This window comes from Hesperophylax consimilis, chromosome 23, assembly GCF_061612785.1.
Source record: "Hesperophylax consimilis isolate HC1 chromosome 23, BYU_Hcon_1.0, whole genome shotgun sequence".
Lineage (NCBI taxonomy): Eukaryota > Metazoa > Arthropoda > Insecta > Trichoptera > Limnephilidae > Hesperophylax > Hesperophylax consimilis.
Window position 1 is genome coordinate 21384603 of NC_142858.1, and position 15489 is coordinate 21400091.

A 15489-nucleotide genomic window follows, 5' to 3' on the forward strand; every position below is an offset into this window, starting at 1 on the left:
ATACCTTGAATGGGAATACGGTAGGTTCACTGCCTTCGGACGGTTGGGAGCAGTTGGTATTCTTCACCGATATTTATTTAAAAAGGGTTCTTGTCCATAGATGTGTAAATAGCAGGCCACATAGACTCAGTATCCTGGCCTTAGTTGAGGAGGTTTAGGTATAGGTCGGCACTAGATTAGTAGACTTGCGCCGAGCTGCCAACGCCGCTCGTTTCAATGGGATTCATAATTAAGTCGAGTTTGCCATCCATTCATAATGCATTTGTAAATCTGACCGGCCAGTTAAATGTACAATGTACGTCCCGTTCGGATTTAGTGTTATATACAATTATTATAGTTAAAATAAAGATCCGTTTTCGTTGTGAATATCGCACAAGAGTCCCAACTGCTCCACACTGTCCGGACCCAATGGAACTATGACATTCTCAATCGGGGTATGTTTTGATGCAGAAGGGAAAGAAGACGGGAAAGAGAGAGGTTGGGAAGGACTATTCAACACTGGTCACTTAACATAGCTATTGCCATTTCAAATAACTTGGCCTTTTACCAGATTAGAAATAAAACCTATGTCGCCTAGTTATATGACATTTTAAAAATTTGAAATTATTTTCTTAATTTCAACTAAAGTAAGGTACAAACGACGTTAATTCGAGATAACACACTGGTTCTAAAAGGTTTTTCACATAAAATAAAGAATAACACAATAAGTGACTTGTGGTCGAGTTTAGTTAAGTTTAATAATATCTGCCAATACTAAACTGTGTTTACGAAATTCAATTGGGATAGAGATCTATGATGCCAGAAGAGTGAGCGTTGGTCTATCGGGCTAAACATTTTTTCATTCAAATTTGTTTGGAAGGCATTTCAAGTGTTATTCTTTATTCTATGTTTTCCATAGTAGAATGTAAAGAAATTTATTTATTGTATGGAAAGGATAAACTATGAGTCCTTTCCGTTCCTCTTCCCGCCTCGCTGGCTTGACTGACGATTTATCTATAAGTTTGATAACCACTGACTTATTGCACTCTAGCAAAATAAACTAATCGATAGCTTCATCTCCTAAAGGAGAAGCAATGAAACGAGTTTCTTAGTTTAGAGAAAGTCAAAGACTTGCAAGTCAACTATGCGGTGTCTGTGTCCGAATAAGCCGAATAAGCACGTTAACATTGTGTTGCACGGAAAATCTTTCTGTTTTGAATTATTTTATGCAAATGAGTGATTTTTGCAATACTTGATTGAAATGATGGATATTGTTTATATACGTGCCATTTTGAAGCTTTCAAATATATTTTATTTTATTTTATTGATTATGTACACGACAGACGGAATGGGAGAACATAAAAAAAATCATTAAGTAGGTATGCAAAACAACAACAAAAGGACAACAGACGACAGATGGAATGGGAAAACATAAAAAAAAAACATTAATTAGGTATGCAAAACAACAACAAAAGGACAACAGACGACAGATGGAATGGGAGAACATAAAAAAAACATTAATTAGGTATGCAAAACAACAACAAAAGGACAACAGACGATAAAGTTTGGATAAAGTGAAGTCGAGGGAAAACAAGAGATTTGAGAAATTTAGTAAATTTCTGGGGCTATTGCTAAAAATATTTCCGGAATTCTGTTACTACGGTGGATGTTATATTTCAGTCTTTGAAAAGGAATATGGAAAGTTTCGGAGTTTTTTTAGCGACCATATAAAACATTGTACCTACAACATACTATGGTGAATTTAAGTATTTCTTAGTCCTCCTCACTAGGATGTCCTGTGCTGAGGCATACTAAGGTTATTTGATTCTATTTTATTTGTCTTCTATGTCGTTTTTACTTTTGAACTGATTCAACTCTTATTTTATTAATCTAATATATCATATTGGACTCCAAACTTCAAAACCGAATGTTGCGAATTAGTGACACTTTTTTGTAGAAAACCGTTTCTCAAATGATTTGTAAAATTGAATAAATAAATGGTAGTGATGTATTCAAAATTTATCATATTTGATATACATGTAAGTAAATAACATTCAATCAAATAAACATAAATAGCCATCAATCATATATTATCTCTTGGATAAATAATATTGACGTAGGTACAAACGTTTGTAAACATTTTTACTGATTAAAAGTGATATCATTGCGGTGAAGGCTGAAAAAAACAAGTTCTGAGGTAGATACATCATAATTGGCTTGTCCAAGAACGACAAGTACCTATTGGATATACAAGTGATTAATTCGCTACATAGAAGAGCAAAGGTAAATATGTCAGAACAAGATAATTACCGTTTGAGACTAAATTTCTGTTTGCATCCGAAAACCATCTTCATGTGGTGAGATCACTCAACTGTTATTTCACTGACGTTTCACTTGGCGGATTTGAAAAGCATTCATCCGTTACATTATTTGATCGATTCTAAAACTGTTTGCGTGACGCGCGAAGGTTTAGAGACGATCTTGCGGGTCCATGATCGGTGGCTGACTGCAGAATCACCACACATAGACACTGCCATTACTTTCTCCCAATTACCGCAGAGCTAAAGACCGCTTAGTTCACGGACTCACTGAGACACAAATTTCAATTATAGATTGAGGTACTGCGGACAGACCTTGCTGGACTGTAATGCACAGAGCGGGTTTGCGGCGCGGACCCGTTCGGGTGCTGGACTGCGGCACGGTGGAAAACACGTTAACACCGCGATGCCATTAAACGACAACTGAATGTAAAATGTTGCTGAATATATTAACAAACCTCTGCTCGACTAACGCATCGAGAGTGGAGTGGCATGTCATTACATATGCAAGATTACGAGTTCGCTACTATCAGCGTTCTGGCTGATGGCCCGCGTACATGGTACACGTACAGGAGATTCGGCATATTCGGCAGCCGTGACACCTCGGTCATTATTATTATATCTAAATTTCACGTAAAACGTGGGTATAATGATAATAATTTTTAATCTCTATTCCAGAATGTATGCAGGGGTAGTGCAATGCAATACATTAAATATTTTGAAATAATCGAAAATAGCAAAATATATAGATAGATACATAAAAAAACAGAAAAATAAAATGTGGAAAAGAAGTGGAAAATGTGGAGTGGAGGATATTTGACTCCCGTCTCCAGAGGGCCATCAGGGAGGACTCTATCCAAGCAACCATGGCAGTGATGATTGTATTATTTGATTGGTGTAATTGCGCCATAACCTTCCCATGTGGTGGCTCTGAAAGAGTGCACTCGTCCCTCCAGGAACATTTCTGTAGCCCTGCAGTATTTCGGTAGGCGGAATAGTTAGCGATAAGCATTATTATAAGCGACTTTTGCCATTGGGATGCAGTGTAATATGTTTATTATTTAACGCGTTTGTAAACCTGAACAAATAGCGCGTGCTTTGTTGTTTAAGTGAGCCCGAGCGGTGACCTTACTTGACTCACTACGGGATTCGGGACGTGGAATTTTAAACGTAAAACAACTTTGCATTCAGGACGGCAGGCGTTTTATGGCTGTGAAAATTATTTCATACGCAGATGGCAGTCCCATTTGTGGTTAACAGGACTATGTCATACATATTTTCCGCTGTTTACAAAGTTGTTTTATCAGATCATTCAAAGGTATCTGAATACAGAATATTATTCGGGGGAATCGTCGAATATTAAATAATTTGTCTCAATACAATAGTAAAACAAACACATTGTAATACAACACAATTGTTTTTAAATTTGATGTCCTAGAACAGACCTGTAAAACTAAAATTCTCGATAAATCAGTTCCAATTTTAAAAATAACCGTGAAAATATTTTCTTTTTTTGTTGGTTTTATAGGTTGTATAAAACCAACAAAATGTATTATAGACAGGCGTCTTAACCACTCGACCATTGAGACATATTGGTCCTACCTAGATATTTTATATCTTGTCTTCTTGAAATTTGAATTTATAAAATGACACTTAAATTGAAATCAAATACGAGTTCTAGAATTCATTGAATCGGAGTTACGCAGGACAGACACAAAACCGAAATTAATATTTTTGATAATGTCAATCATTATTCACTACCTTCAATAATAATGTAAAATACTTTATCTTATTAGTTTATTGTAGGTCGTGGGAGTCTATAACAAATATTTGTTTATTTATCATTTATTTACTTTAACGTGAATACTGTTACAACTCCCGAAACCTAAATGAGGCATAATGTGGGGCTGGAAAAATTGGAATTAGGCACTTCCTAATCTTCCCCACTCTCTCTCTCTCTCTCTCTCTCTCTTTGTCACAACATACCACAGTTGGGGCTCCAATAGTCCAATTGGCTCCGCACAATCAGGACTCTTATGCGGTACTCATCTGCGGTAAATATTACATATGTATATGTGTATATAACTCGATACGAACAGAAACAGTATTCCCTGGAATTTTCCAATTAGGAAAAGATAACCACCCGCTAATAGTTATGGGGGAGGGAAAAGCACCTTCGGGCAAAGAAAATCCATTCATGATACCGACATAATTAGTAAATAGACCGATGAGGAACGCTTAGCATGATATCCACACACGAGTATAAGAAAGTCCCTGTTAGTATTCCGAGTTAATCTTTCACTAAATTCCGCTTCGGAGGCCGGGCATTAAAATATCAGAACAGATTCCGAACGTGAGTGTAGTGAAAGCACGCACTTAGAGACTTTTCATACAAAACTTTAATTTGGACTTGAGGCCAAAATTACCAATCAAACTGAAAAATTATATAAACGTGTGTTTTAGCATATATCTAGTGGATTTGATTATATAATCATATGGTATAGCTAATATCTCTACCATATGATTATGTGGTATAGATACTTGCTATATTATTTGCAGGACTTCTCCTCCTGACGGACTCCTGATAAACTTTAGTAACTTCCCAATATATACGAACACTTGTTTAAATAAATTTAAGTATTATTTATTTTAATAATTTTGAGCACCTGCATTTGCCTTGATAATATACAATGACGAAATGCGAAAATATTAGAATTTTTATGAACACATCTTCCGACATCGTGATATCAGCGTATTTTACTAAAAGTTTATAAGAATACCTATCAATTCCGTTTTTCGCGGTCTACGTATTTCTTTCACATTCATTTGACGACGACAATTAACACATTTCATTATATATATTCTTGGAAGATACTCTCATTATCGCCCTGGTGAAAGACCGCGAAATCGAAACGTTGCTTAAAATGGCTTTAGTGGTGTTTTTTGACTATATCTGCTATTTTCAGCTTCAGAATTGGGGATGCCATAGTCTCACCGGTTGCAGACGGTTGGTAGCAGAGGCGACTTACAAAAAATAATAATATTTGAGTTCACCCGTAGAAGAAAAACACTGTAACTATTATTGTAAGAACATCGCGAAATTAACGACAAACAATATATTGTGAACTTTGCTCGTTTCCGCGGCAGAGAAATAAATCATCGGCCAAATGATCTCATCCCATAAAAATACTCCTGGGGAAGGATACACACATAAAAGTCCAGAAATATGTGTTAATGAATATTTGATTAGTTAATCCATACGTTGGGCTCTCAGTACCATCACCATCCTCGTCTTAGTCCATAAAGCATCCAACGTCTAATTCATGCCACCCAACACCCCCTCAAACTCCCCTTTCTACTTACATAAGACGTAAGAAGTATGCTCGGGGGGTTTGGCCAATAATTAAATATTAACCGCCCAGTTCATTTATCTACTCCTCGCTCATTATGATGCCATTTAAGAGCGTTGAAAAATTCAAGAGAAGTCTGGATTCAACTCTAGATATCCATAACAGTCTAATGGAGATAGGAGCGAGTTTCGTGCCTGTCTATGTGCCCGAATTAAATTAAATTTCGCATTATTTCTAGTGACGTTGATCGTATATTTTAAAATACGGAAATTCTCTATTTTAAAGTGAAAACGTTTTTTAAATGGCTCCCATACAGAGTTAGGGGACCGACAGAGTAAATAATGAACCCCCCCATTTTTTAAAAAGTCCCTACTACTCCCAACTGTCTGGAGATAATGCTATCCCTAATTTGGGTATACTCTTAGGCTGAAAGGAATGAGGAGGGGAAAGAGATGGGGAAGAAGAAGTATAGAAAGTAACTGACTATTCAGACCGGGTCACCAAATAAGGCTAAACCCATTTATGTCTTTCACAAGGGCAATACTGAGATTATATAAACACTCTTCTTCTTCTTCATATTTCGTATGGTAGGGGGGTCAGAGGGGGATATCTAGGTCTGCGAGCCAGTCTAGGGCCTCAGGCGTGGCCATGAGAACCTCCTCAATCCCGCCGGGGAATGAATGGAGCAGGCATTCGTTGACCACGTATTCTAACATTCTAAACACTATGGTTTTTCATGCATGCGACGTCCAATGAATGTGGTTGATATAAGATTTTGTGTTAACTTCCCCTTGTCCTTATTTTTAACTGTTTTTTTTTAAAACTCAAAGGTCAGAATAATGAAAAACTTACCTATTTCGACGACGTAAGTATGGTTAAAACAGTCTTAAACCCGGCATAAGGCCGATTTAACCATACCAACGCTGAACTGGCGCATACGAATCTAATAATTGAGACAGCTAGGCTTCTGATCTGTATAAGTTACCGAATTCTACTTAATAATGTATTCTTTCCGTCAGAAAATATTCACGTGGAACTTGATGGCAGGGATTTGGAAATGAATTATTCATATGTGACCTAATACCTCGTCGGGTAATTGCCTGTACAAATCCTCCATCATGTAACATGTAACGGTATCGTTTCGACATTCCGACGTCCGAAATAGATCAATAATGGAACCAAATGGAAAAAGAGGAACTTATGTGCTACATATATTTTACTGTAAACCATAGACAAAATGTATTCAATAATTTCCTTCATCTATCAAGATTTTGCCTCAATATTGGTTTTAGTGAGGCGTGTTATTTCCAACTTTAATTATTAAATACATACTTTATTTCTGCTCTCATATTTATATACCTATATATATATATATATATATATATATATATATATATATATATATTTTTTTTTTAACTACCGTTGTTATTTAAAACTGTATTCCAAATTGTTAAATTGTACGAGAAAACAACTTGATATAAAATAATGTAAAAATATAGAGTAGAACAAATCCTTACTAAAAATGTTACTTTGCGTGTGCATGATATGTGTTTATAATATTACATTATACCTATTCCTGGCTTTTAATCTGTTTAAATATGGAAGAGTGTCTGTGGTGCTGACTTCGATTTTTATACAAATCTATAGTTATATTTCCGAGATTGATGAAATTTTGCACAGTTTCAAAACAAAAGAAAGGTCACTGTCTGTCGATGAGATTTTAAAAAAACTAACCCCTCTAACACCCATCAAATATGTTTCTTTCCCTGAACTACCTTTCCTTGAAAAGAACCTCCACGCAGCATCCCCAAAATGTTTGGATTTCTTTGGTGTTTTGTTTTGATAATTAGCTTGTCAGTGTGTGTTATTTGATTAGGCTATAAAAAGCCTCGCCGAGTGGGTTTCTCACTTCTTCTCTCTTAAAAGTAGTAACAGTCAGTCATTATGGTCAACTGACTGTTATTAAAAGTGTTTTACCCGGGTCGGGAATATTTTTAACTCGTAACATTAAATAAAGTACAAATGCAGTTTTGTGCAACAAAAACTATGCGTCTGTTATTTTGAAGACTTCCAATCAAGCCCCAAACAATTCTCAACAGATGACATTTACATTAATTTAAAACACGTTTATTAGTATTAAGTGATATCCACCTTCGTCCCACACCATGTTCATGTTGTGGGTATTCAGAAACTAAACGCTTAGTGACCAAATCTGAATAGTCAGGTACTGCCAACCTTTTTACTTCCCATCTCCTTCCATTCACTACTTACTTGAGCATCACAACATACCTAAACATTACGTAAAGTTTGTTGTTTGCTGTCGGTAGTTAAATTATTAGATATTAGAGCGGTCAGCATTCATAAGGCTGTCATGCTTTGCCTTCGGACATTTAACCTGCGAACACATTCAACTAAAACGTGTTAATTTAGACGGAAATATCTTCAAAGCTTACAAGAGTTATTCGCATGCTTGCGATGGCATAACGCATACGTGACTTCTTCATGTGATTGTCCGCTATTTCATTTTCTTGTGCCTACTAATCATTCCTTTTGCCTGGATTTTTGGCATATTATGAAAAGTTTGCAAAAAATTTTGAACGATTACTTGCCATAATGTAATAAAATTATAAAACCTAAAAATATGGGATAAACTGTGAAATCTAGATGAATTCATTGGCTTTAAACCACAGTAAGCAGTTCATATGTTTCAATAATAATATTTTGAGGAATGGTTTTAATTAAATAATAGGTTTTTGTATATTCAATCGCTCGAGTTGATAATATATTGTTTCTACTTTTGTAGAGGAACCTGAAAATTTCGCGTTGTTTTACTGGAAGTGGTGCTTTATTTTTAGCGAAATTAAGGCGTTATTTATCAGCAAAATTGGTCCATTTTGCACCAAAATTGATTTTATTTTAACTTTTTGGTATTTTACAGTTATGTTTTTACTATCAATAAATTGTATATATACACGGGTTTCCGACCAATTAGCTATGACACATTTTATGGAAAATTATGTCCATTTAAATTTTATTATATCATCAGATGAGTTAATAAAATTTAGTATGTGTAAATTGAGAGCTGAAACATTTTGGGTTTTTTCGTTTGTTTTTAATTTATTTTCGTTTTCATGAGATTTTCTGGTATTTTAAAATAATAAATTTAATGTTAAATAATATAAGTATTTATTTTTACATGGTTACGATAAGTCTGTCATAGCTTGAACACGGAAATATTTAGAATGATTATTATCAACTTTCTTATTATGAAATATCGGTAAATCTCGTGGAAATGGCAAAAATGGCGTAAAAACGTGAAACGTTAATATGCAAAATAAACAGGCTTACAGATGCGATGACGTTTTATAAGGAAATTCAAATGCCTTTTCTTACCTACCTCCAATTATGTAAATGCCACTGAATAGATTGGACCAATGAATAAAACAGGCAATGATTCTAGTAATTATTATGTTTGACCCTGAAAAGACAACCTACCGAAACCAAAACCATTGTATTATAAGCGTATCATCGCCGTAGATGTCAAGGGAGCCAAGCCACAAAATCATAAAGCTGAGAAAACGGGGCACAATGATTTTAATGACAAAAAAGTAACATTTTTTATTATAACTTTTGGTTTTTAAGGCGAAGCTTAATGCCAAATCACTATTTTGATTAATATTTATAACGAATTGGTGTACATTATGAATACCAAAAAATATGTTTTAGATAAAATGAAGGTTTTCCTATCGTTTCGCTTGAGTAGAATACAAATAAAATAATAGATTACTCAATAAAAAATATAAATGTAAGCTCCTAAAAATTTTTTTTTTTCAATAGAAATGTATGAAAGCATAAAGGAAACAACTTTAAAAAAATACAATATTATAGCTAAGATTATCTGTGACAGTTTCACTTGGTTGACTTTTTTACTTTCTTATAAAATTATTTATAAAATAAATAAAAAACAGTTTTGTGCTTGAAATCGAACGTTTCTAGACTCCGTTTGTCAAGCGATTTTAATGCATATTGCCTACAATATAAGGCATACCAAGAATATACACACTTTTGGCTTGTAGCTTCCTCTTAAAGATATAACGGTGAAACTTTGAACATATATACTTTATGGTGTTATCTTTTTATTATTTTGATTGAATAACGAAAGATACTATTTTAGAAATGATGTGGGTTGTATCTCTTGAACACTGAATATTTAAAGAAATTGATAGCAATAATGGCACCCTTTGTATTGTAGTAAAAAAGGTCTCTACCGAGCACAAAAATTTTGTGAAGATTATCTAAAGGAAAAAAATGTTTGAGTAGTTGACTCATTTTCGCCAAATTTGTGGCTTGGTTCCATTGACATGTACAGCGACGATATGTACCTAGGTATTAAAGTAATAGTTATATTTTCATAACAAAATAATCAATCTTCAAAACAAATTCTGATTGTGTGTTTTATTGCGAATAATAATAATTGTGATTGTGCTTTGAATTATTTCCTTTATTCACGGGTTTCACGGGTATTTGAATGGTTAGCACAAAACAACATTACTTATAACATCAACACCAACGTTCGTATGTTATCGCAATCACGCACAATAAATACCCACCTAAAATATATTCAGGGAAACTCACATTTATCGGGGCCACTATCGTATTCAGGTTGATAAAGTATTTTGATGCTGTTGTGAAAACATTATAATACCGACAACCCCATCGAGGGATGGGAAATTCAAAATAATTTATTTATTTAATAAACTTACAGGCATTGCAAAATAGTATCTAGTTATATTTTTTTTAACTATCTCTTGTGTTTGATGAAGTAGACAAAATATTACACGGCATATGTTTTGAATTAATGATGTTAATGCTTTTTTTGATAATTTTAAGAGCGTTCAGTTTTTTTTATAAAAGCAAATCTTATATTTCTTTTAAAAACATTAAAATATGTTATGCCTTTGTAAATATAATTATTGCGCATTATTTTTTTCTGTAGAAAATGAAGGAGTTTCGTCTGTTTTACAGAATTTTAACAATTCACCGAATTTCACAGACAAAATTCAAATTCTGTAAAAGTTCTATTAAAGTTTTCTTATCATATCACAGTATTTGGATAGTAACAAATCTTGAATAGGACTTCCACAAAACTTGAATATTTTTTTTGAAATTTGATGAATTGTTCAAATATAATTTTGTTTGTTAATTTAATAATGATAATTTGAATATTTAAAAGAAAAACTGAAAATTAAAATGTTGTTCTACAAATTAAACATCATTACAATATAATTGTTCATATGTTGTGAAACGTGTATGGATGTTTTAAATTTTTGTAACAAAGAATATTTATTTTATTATTAAATATTATGATTTTAAAACATTAAAACATTTTTCTGAACCGGTTTCCTCTGCTACGGGTATTTTAAGATTGGTACAATTTACTAAAGCAAGATTGGATAAATAATAACCCACCCATTTAGAATGTAGAGAGTGTTATACCTAATTTTTAATGAAAACCTGGTACATTTTAATTTGACTGCATTTACAGCATCGACAACTAGAAAGTTAATTCCACGCTGCTAGTAATAATTATTAAGGAAAGACATACTTATATTTGCAGCAGTTTTAAATCAGATACGATTGGGGTCTTACGAACTCTTCTCGCATTTGAAGACCAACAAATCGTCGTTCAGCGTCACTTTTTGATATCTGAACGATCCCCGTTACATGCCGATTCTCTGTCCGTTTCAAGTTTTAATCATTGATATTCAGCAGTCAAGAATAACGGTCAAGCTGTTATGTTTGTCAGCTGAAAACAATTTGTTCAAAATCTTAAATACACTGTGAATTGGCGTTTAATGGGGACCGTTCAAATATCGAAAATTGTGATTAAAAAGGGCGATTATCGATTTGACTTATTTTAAAAGACTAATATTAACTCACTAACAAAACGATTTTTCCGAAATTTCTAATAAAAATATACGATTTATTAAAAAATGTTATACCACAAAATCGACAAAAATGTTGTTCCCGTTCGTATTATGTATTTCCGAACACCGTGTATTTTAATTAAATTACAATATTAACGCGTTCAACACATTTCTATAAGTTTTTGGATATGTACGTTGTATTCTTTCTCTGCAAAATCATACAATGTTTTGAATAGTTTATCTATTAATACAGTAACCTGGCACAAACATTCACAAGGAAATCGGCTTTTTTCTGATGAAAAATTTTATTCCTCGAAAACCTTATTATTAATTAGTATTTTATTTAACTTAAGCTGGCCAAATTTGGTGATCATTTGCCCCCATTACGAAACTTCATTTTTATGACATCTTTTTATGTGAATCTTTTAATTGCTGGATATTTTCGAAGTCGGAGAAAAGAGAGAGCTATTAACTTGATCCACTACACACTACTTATACATCTTTACTTATGAGCCAGTATTATTATTATGTGTTTAAGACATGTTTTAAAGTACCTTGTTTGTACCTACGTATCGATGTATTGCGTAGAAGTGAATTATAAAAAAAGGCCACAAAAAACTCTTAACATTTTCATTTTCGATGGCCTTACAATCTTACATGATCGGTAATAAGAATAATTATTGGTATTAATTTATTTCAGTTGCATAATGATAAATATTATTATCTCTGGGAAAGTTGTTGACGGCCCTCGCACGGACAGACGAAAACTTTCACCCTTTTTGCTTCGCTAACACGACCTTCTGACGGATTCCGTGGTCGAGGGGTAAGGCCTAGCAATTCAAAGGTCGCCGGTTCAATCCTGGAGTGCGCAAGTAAATTTTATTTTATGAATTTGTGTTATTTAATATTTATTAATTTAATAAAATTTATTTACAGTGGAGGATACTCTCATTATCGCCCCGTTGTAAGATCACGATTTTTTTCTTCCCCAACTCCTTCCACTACCCACTACTTTAAGTCTCACAACATACCCCAATTGGAAATCCCATAGGCTCAAGACGGTTGGGAGCAGTTGAGATTCTTGTACGGTATCCACAAAAAAATATATTTATAATAAAAGGTTCGTATTCAATTTATCAGAATTAACTCATTGAAGCGAATAAATCTCATTGAAGCGTATAAATCTCATTGAAGTATTATCAACGAAGGAGATATGTCAACAACAAGTTGATTTTCAAGTTCTGTGAAGGTTGTCGAAGATTTGCCGAATTTCAACTCGATCGGATGTCAGGAAGTGGGTTAATTTTTACTTCCAAGATTCCTTTTCATTAGTTCATTTATTAATTTTTCATTCAATCATACATTTATAAATTCATTCAATCATTAATTTATAAATTCATTCAAGAAAACGAAATCGAAATTGAAATGGATGTATTTAAAAATAAAACTGAGATCTTTTTTAGTTGAACACTTCGGGTCACGCCCACAGCATAATCTATCAGTGTCGCATATCATAAATTATACTAAAAACATAATAAATATTATTTTTATTTTTTGGTAAATATTCGGAATCGCTGAACACGGATTATACGAAATATTTTTAAAAATTAAAATGCTAAAATTAAAACTTTTCCAAATGCAGTCAGTTTCTTTTTATAGTCATTGAGGTAAATTAGAAGGTTTTATTTAAAAATATTTCGTAAAATCCGAAAAAAATTAAAAAATTTTTAACTTCAAAACTAATTCAATGTTTTCTCCAGCATAGCAACAGCTTTTTGCAGATTCTTAATGTACATTCTCGATAATATTTTATAAAGGGCTGGCAAAGTAAGTATAAAATATATACATAATATTATCATAAATATGTATAAAAGGCTGCGCGTCTTGATTGTACCTGGGTGTGGGTGTCGGGTGAAATAATGGCAGAATGATATTATCGAAGTCTTCCGTTAGAAAGTGTCAATTATTGAATGATAGAACATGCGGTATCTGGCGCCAGCGCGGGATGTCGGTAGGAGCGAGTTATACATAGGCAGTTGTACAGGGTTCTCCAATAAGCGGTGTTATTTTGAATAGCCCGCTATTTCGGAAGATGTTACTTTGGAAGCTGTCACATTTTAACATTTGACAAGTAGAAACTACGCCATTAATAAAAATGGAACGATACACGCTTCAACAATGAATTTAAATTATTAAAATTCACTTGAGTGAATCAAATGCAAATCATCTTGAGTGATGAGGCCCATTTCCACCTCGGTGGCTTCGTCAACAAGCAAAATTGTCGCATCTGGGGCTCGGAAAACCCAAGAGTTATTGTTGCCTCTCTATCCTCAACATGTGACTGTTTGGTGCGGTTTATGGTTCGGCGGAGTCATTGGCCCTGACTTTTTCGAAAATGAGGCTGGAGCAACAGTTACGGTGAATGGATTGCGCTATCGAGAGATGATTAATGATTTTTTATGGCCGGAATTGGATGGTATTGATCTGGACGTTTACTTTCAACAAGACGGCGCTACGTGCCACACAAGCAACGAAACCATTGATCTTTTACGATTGAATATCAAAATAACACCTCTTATTGGAACACCCTGTTCATTGTATTATATAATTACGGAGCCGTTATCTTAGATATTACTTATCTAATAGTAGACATGAGACCCTACGGGTATTTGCTTTGACAAGTCAAGAAGTCGTTACGAAAACATCAAATAAAATAAACGAATAACGACTATTTATAAAATAATATATTTTTGAAATTCTGGGGAACAAATCGACTCTCTCAACGAGTAAAAACTCTGCATCCAAGCTTCCCTACCTATTACGAAATTTTTTAAATTTATTTATGAAAAATGTGTATATCTGTTTTATGTATTTTTCTCAGGATAGCTACTTAGAATACATAAAAAAATACACTCTAGTGTTTTAAAAAAAAATATTTAAAAAATACGAAAATATTTTTAGATTTTGTTTGATTTTCCACAAAGTGAAATAAATGAACTTCACAATAAAAAAAAAATAAAAAAATTATATGAGACCTTCCGTACATACATGCAGTAATCTGAAATATTTTCACTTTCACAAAATAAAATTTCAAAGTTTTTTTTTTCAAATGTGTTGGCTTTCACTCTTCAAGGGTGTTATAGACAACCAAAAATCTATGTGATCTAAAGTTCCCACTTCTAGACCACAGAATATACAATCTGAGGAGTCAAAAACATGAATTTTAAAAAGGTGAGACGGAACGGAACAATGTCCAATCTTCATTAGAATAAGTGAGGTAATTTAATTTTTGGCGAAATGGGGAATTGTCGAAACCACAGTTTTGATGGGATAGGTCTTTGAATTGAGGCAAAGCAGGCTCTCTTTGATTGACTAACAATGTGCCAATACTCTTTCCAAACATTGCGGCATCTATCTTTGAGGAAGGAAAAAAATGTAAAAAATTAAAATTAATTTCAAAGTTAAAATAAATATATTTTTACTTGACGAAACGAGAGTCAAGTAAAAATAATAGCCTTGATAATAATAAAAAAATTAATTAACTTGCCTTGATAATAATAAAAAAATGAGTAGCTACGCCATTATGTTACAACAGACAATAAAACCGGGGAAAGTGCGGAGAATTGCCAGAGAATCTATGGTAGATATTTCGGATTAAATCGCACTACTGGTTAATTAAATTTATTTGGTAGAACCTATTAATGCTTTGCATGTGCATACATGTTTGATGTGTATTCTATAATAATTGTAATGTTAATTAACGATGAAGTACAGCCAAGCTAATGCTTGATATTGAATTCCAAGCCTCTGATTAATTAATGTAAGCCTTATCCATATTATGTTGATTTATTGATGTATCCCGAAGGCACCAAGCAATTCTAATTTGCATTATAAAGTTTGTTGGCTCAATTATAT

The 15489-nt window shown here is 33.3% G+C and overlaps 1 protein-coding gene across 3 annotated transcripts in view; it reads right to left on the minus strand.

The window, feature by feature from the left end:
* Positions 1-15489, minus strand: part of Shrm (shroom) — a 198907-nt gene that overhangs the window by 123791 nt on the left and 59627 nt on the right. The gene's annotated exons all lie outside the window — the stretch shown is intronic.